This window comes from Oncorhynchus keta, chromosome 18, assembly GCF_023373465.1.
Source record: "Oncorhynchus keta strain PuntledgeMale-10-30-2019 chromosome 18, Oket_V2, whole genome shotgun sequence".
NCBI classification, from domain to species: Eukaryota; Metazoa; Chordata; class Actinopteri; order Salmoniformes; family Salmonidae; genus Oncorhynchus; species Oncorhynchus keta.
Window position 1 is genome coordinate 5,915,789 of NC_068438.1, and position 6,021 is coordinate 5,921,809.

The window sequence follows — 6,021 nt, forward strand, 5'->3', positions numbered from 1 at the left end:
AATTTGATGCACAGATGTTATTTTATGTTCCTGTCTGATCCATTTATTTCCCATTCATAAATCAATGAGTAGATATTGGAGTAGACAACCATTATATGTCAAAGGCCAGGCCTGGTAATAACTTTTCAAAGGTAACCATGTGTCTCTTTCTCCCTGTGATTAATATGTCACAGAGCAGTGAGCACCTTAGCATGGAAGGACAATTTTATCTTATTCCACACTTGACAAAATGAAAATAAATGTGTTTTTTAAAAATTAAATCAACAGACTAACTTTAAAATCATTCAATGCTCTAATAAAAAATGCTCTTATCACAATTGAACATTGTTTGTAACAATGTATATAGCTAACGTTGCATGACTTTGTTACAAAAGTAACAATATGGGCTTTATACCATGGTTTATGGCGCGACTACATGGATACAGTTGGTACTTCCATAATTTGGGTGTGGCACTTTCACCAAAACCCAGTTTTTATTCCAACATTGATGATTGGTTACTAATCATGAAAGTTCCCCTCCGTTCAACATCATTGGCACCCAAAATGCATTTCTTCCTGTTACGACGTCTTAGAAATGTGCTACCCAATTGGTCAACCTAAATACCCACCCGACATTTTAACGACATGACTTGTTCACTGTGTTTGTGGGCGGGTATAAACTTCCAGAACTGGGAGTAGCAGGATCTGTGACGTCTTTGAGGGAAACAAACCAACCACCCTGTTCACTGAGATTATACAGCACATGGTACCTGAATTGATTTAATAAAAAAAACACCCAGTGAACTGAGATTATACAGCACATGGTACCTGAATTGATTTAATAAAAAACACCCAGTGAACTGATAGTAGATATTTGTTTACAGAGATCGTCAAGAAAAGCGCAAAAGAACATGTAAATATTTGTGAGGGACCAAGCTGGAACTGGAAGGACTCACGTTAAGCTAAGTTTGTAATTTGCTGAGTGCGTGCTACTAACGTTGCTATTTCAAAACTTCAATTAGTTGTGTGCTATTTAATCGGGTAACAATGCTAGCTAACTGTTGTATTTGATGAAGTGGTCTTTGTTGCCTGAGTAAATTAAACGCCGGTGAAACTAAAGCTTGAAAATGGACAATGGCGTGATTGATCACCAATCCCACGGTATCGGTGCGTTTGACCTGTACCATCATTTCGTTCGAGGGGAATACACGATACAATAGGGGAAACACCATCGCCAAATTCAAGGTAGCTAAATTATGTTGGTCATGTCTGATTGGTCTTCGTGCCTCTGAAACGTAATAATGTATTGTCCCTCTTCCTGCTGCCATTGCAGCACAGCTTGTGGCCATGTGATGCAGTTTTTCACAGTCTACGTTTTCATCCAGGGTAAATTGGAGATGGTTGTGGGTACCCCGGCCTCCATTATGGAACTACAGCTTTTCTTCAACACCACCGACAAGTTCAGAAGCTGGACGACAACCAGGCCCTGCTTGGTTCCTACCCTGTGCATGATGACTGCAAAATGAATGTATGTACTTCTGTGTTCTGAAACACTGCTCACATGACACCCACAGGGTATGTCCCCTGTTTAGTATTGTTCACACTGGAGTAAGTTGGGACCTACTGTTGAATCTGTTGATAGGGTCTCTTAACCCAGGGGTTCCCAAAATGTTTAACTCTGGGCTCCCTTTCCAACATTGGGGAACATCCTGCGCACGCCACGCCTATTTCTATGGGCACAAGTGCGGTTCATTGCACACTGTTCACACCCCTCTTATTGGTGGAAAGATTTTTGCAGGTTAAGCTTATTTCCTGCTATTTTACACATTTTGTCATATGGTGCAAATAATAATTTGCTGTTTTTCTTTTGCAATTCTATACATTTTGCCATGTCTGTATTTGAGTGACAAAAAAAATATCCATCGACTCTGCCGTGGAGCATGCTTTTGCGGCACAGTCGATGCCGTGCCGGACCTCAGGGTCGAGGGTTCGAGACCTGCTCCCTGCTGTTTCATTACATTGGTGTCAGAAGTGATCACACTTGCATCCACGACAGTGCGTGTGCTTGGCCGGTGAGTGCATTTTTGTAAGACGTAGAGTCGCAAGCTAGCGTGAGGACTCGCTCCTTGAAAGGAGGGAGTAGTGTAACAACCCTGGGTTTATAAGCGCGGAAATCGACTCTGCCGTGGAGCATGCTTTTGCGGCACAGTCGATGGCATGCCGGACCTCAGGCTCGAAGGTTGAGGGTTCGAGACCTATTCCCTGCTGTTTCATTACAGTACGTTTAAAGCCAGGCTGAGACCCCTGTGCCTAACCCTGCTGACCCCTTACGCCCTCCACAAGCGATTGCAACACTCACATGATTGCTGACCACAGCATGGTTGGGTATAATTAGTGGAACGTTCTGGAGTCTGTTCAATAAACTTTGTAAAGTACAAAGTTGCCAAGCAACAACGCATGCAAAATAGCTGAAATTGGCAAAAGTTTGGGGTCACTTAGAAATGACCTTGTTTTTGAAAGAAAGGGAAAAACATTTTGTCCGTTAAAATAACATCAAATTCATCAGAAATACAGTGTAGACATTGTTAATGTTGTAAATGACTATTGTAGTTTGAAACAGCTGATTTAAAAAAATAGATATAATTGATGGAATATCTACATAGGTGTACAGAGGCCCATTATCAGCAAGAACCAGTTTGCGCTGTTTTGTGAAGGGAGTAGTACACAGCGTTGTACAAGATCTTCAGTTTCTTGGCAATTTCTCGCATGGAATAGCCTTCATTTCTCAGAACAAGAATAGACTGAGTTTCAGAAAAAAGGTCTTTGTTTCTGGCCATTTTGAGCCTGTACTCAAACCCACAAATGCTGATGCTCCAGATACTCAACTGGTCTTATTGCTTCTTTAATCAGTACAACAGTTTTCAGCTGTGCTAACATAACTGCAAAAGGGTTTTCTAATGATCAATTAGCCTTTTAAAATGATCAACTTGGATTAGCTAACACAACGTGCCATTGGAACACATGAGTGAAAGTTGCTGATAATGGGCCTCTGTACACCTTTGTAGATTTTCCATTAAAAAAATCAGCCTTTTCCAACTACAATAGTCATTTACAACATTAACAATGTCTACACTGCATTTCTGATTTTTAAAAATATATATATTTTTTAATGGACAAAGAATGTACTTTTCTTTCAAAAACAAGAATTTCTAAGTGACCCCAAACCTGAACGGTAGTCTGTTCTTGAGAGATTTCTGTATTTCATTTTAAATACATTTGAAAAAATGTCTAAACAGGTTTTCACTTTTTCCATTATGGGGTATATAGTTGAATTGTTTTAATCAATGTTTTCGGGCTGTAACAAAACATGTGGAATAAGTCAAGAGGTATGAATACTTAAGGCACTCCTTCCAACAACTTATTTTCTGTCTTGCAGGTATAGTAGATTTCAAGCCAGGTCATTGGGTGGGAGTGAAGTATAACGAGCCTCTTGGGAAACATGACGGGCAGGTGAGGGCAATGGATGTAATTTTGTGACGTCATCACATGGTGTCTGACATGTTCACTGTTTAGAGGTACCTTACGTCTTGACTTGTCTTTCTGGTAATAAACCTGTGGGGAGGTGCAGACCTGGTGAGTTTCTCTGTCATAAATGTACTTGATATCTCCACTCTCTCTTTCCTTACAGTGTGAAGGAGAAGTGATACTTTGAATGTGAGAACAAGTACGTTGCGTTTGTCAGGCCCCGCACAAAGACCGTGGGGCACTTCCCAGAGGAAGACTTTCATCTGGACGAGATGTAGGACTGTGATGCTGTCACCCTGTCAAGGGGTGTGGGCAGATGGGTTCAACAGACCTCCAGTCTGATTACGAACCCGGGGCGAGGGACAGTGTCATTGCGATTAATAACTTTCTTTTGTTATGTGCTGGCCAGGGAGGTATGGGTTGGGCTATAGAGAGCTGCAACTGGGGAAGGAGGCAGTATCACCTAGGACCGACTCTAGCGTATGACATCTCATGTGGCACAGCGGTCTAAGGCACTGCATCTCCGTGCTAGAGACGTTGTGACAGACGCCCCTAGCAACAAAAAAAAGAGAAGTGGAATTTACTGTATATTGAATGAGGAGAGATGAGAAAAGCACAATGTTTTTGCATTGTTACAAATACGTTGTCGCTGTATTTCATGTAAATGTCATTTTATTCGGTGGATGTAGAAAGCAAGCATTTCTAAATTTGATGTCCTCAGAATTTTGAATTGAACCTGAATTGCCCATCACATCCTAGATTCTATATGAATAATAGGCAGTCATAAAAATCACAACAATGTTCATCAAATTTCAATTATCATCCCAAGCCAGGGTTCTATCAAACTTTCTAAAATAAATCCCATGCTTTTGAATGCAAGAATTCAAGCAACAACAACATATCTATTTGTACTACTGACCACTGGCAAAATGTTCAGTTTATTTGAATATCTGTTAGTTCATTGGTTATTGTACCATAGAAGCTGTTTGTTTTTGTGTGTCGTGTCCCTGTTTTAGATTCTGGAAACTTACACTGCTTCTAACACCATAACACAACCACAAGGCTCTCCAAAGGATTGTGCAGTCTGTACAACGCATCACTGGGGGCAAACTACCTGCCCTCCAGGACACCTACAGCACCCAATGTCACAGGAAGGCCAAAAAGATAATCAAGGACAACAACCACCCGAGCCACTGCCTGTTCACCCCGCTACCATCCAGAAGGCAAGGTCAGTCAGTACAGGTGCATCAGCTGGGACCGACTGGGGAAAAACAGCTATCTCAAGGCCATCACAGACTGTTAAACAACCAACACAGAGAGGCTGCTGCCTACATACAGACTTGAAATCATTGGCCACTTTAATAAATGGATCACTAGTTACTTTAATAATGCCACTTTAATGTTTATATCTTACATACTCTTCTCATATGTATATACTGTATTTTATACAATGTATTGCATCTGGCCTATGCCGTGTGGTCATTGCTCATCCATATATTTATACGTACATATTCTTATTCCATCCCTTTAGATTTGTGTGTATTAGGTAATTATTTTGGATTTGTTATATATTACTGCACTGTCGGAACTAGAAGCACAAGCATTTCGCTACACTCGTATTAACATCTGCTAACCATGTGTATGTGACCAATAAGATTTGATTAGAATGTCGAAACATCAGTTGTGCACATTGACAGCATACAGTTCAAACCGGCTGCCCAGGTGGTGACAATGCACTTTTCATGTAGATATCACGTCTTGTCTGAGCTTCATTGTACTAATCCTCATCGCCACTTCTAACAGTTTGACTCATGAAGGCATGTGATCTGTCATTTGTTGTGTCACTCCTGGTTGAGTGAGTTTCGTAAGAGAGAATGTGGATACAAAAGCAATTGATTCATTTGTTCCTTTTTTATTGAATTGTATTTTTCCCAAGATGTTGTCAGCAACTAACATGCCCAGAGATTTGACATCTGTTTTTATGAAATCTCAAAGGTGTTGATGTGCCAAGGTGTAATGGTATCTTATGCATAATAAAATGTAGTATTACCAGCAGATGTGGTGATCAAGGTGTATTTGACCGATTCTTACTCGAATTCACCATTAGCAGGACAGAAATAAAGTAGCTCATGCATGGTGAAAAGAGATGACTAAGAGATCTATAGTCTAGGCATGGGTTAAAGACGATGGTCATCACACGTATCCCGAAACTGTCAGGTTGCAGTGGGACACTGCCCAGGAAACTGGACAGTGAACCCCTGACAGGGAAGGAATATGGTCAGTGGTGGAAAAAATATACTCAATTGTCATACTTTAGTGAAAGTAAAGATACCTTTAATAGAAAATGGGTGAAAGTCACCCAGTAAAATACTTGAGTGAAATTATTTGGTTTGAAATGTAAGTAAAATTATAAATCATTTCAAAAACAATGGCAACATGTTCTTGTTTTTATTTATGGAAGCCAGGGACACACACCATTTACATTTGTGTTTAGTGAGTCCGTGAATTGGACCATTT

The 6,021-nt window shown here is 40.5% G+C and overlaps 1 long non-coding RNA gene across 1 annotated transcript; it reads left to right on the plus strand.

The window, feature by feature from the left end:
- Positions 1 to 674: 674 nt before the first annotated feature.
- Positions 675 to 5,559, plus strand: LOC118397121 (uncharacterized). Its single transcript, XR_004828350.2, has 4 exons — positions 675 to 1,224; positions 1,365 to 1,507; positions 3,416 to 3,489; positions 3,668 to 5,559. It is a non-coding gene; the product is annotated as an uncharacterized LOC118397121 (long non-coding RNA).
- The last annotated feature ends 462 nt before the right edge of the window (positions 5,560 to 6,021 follow it).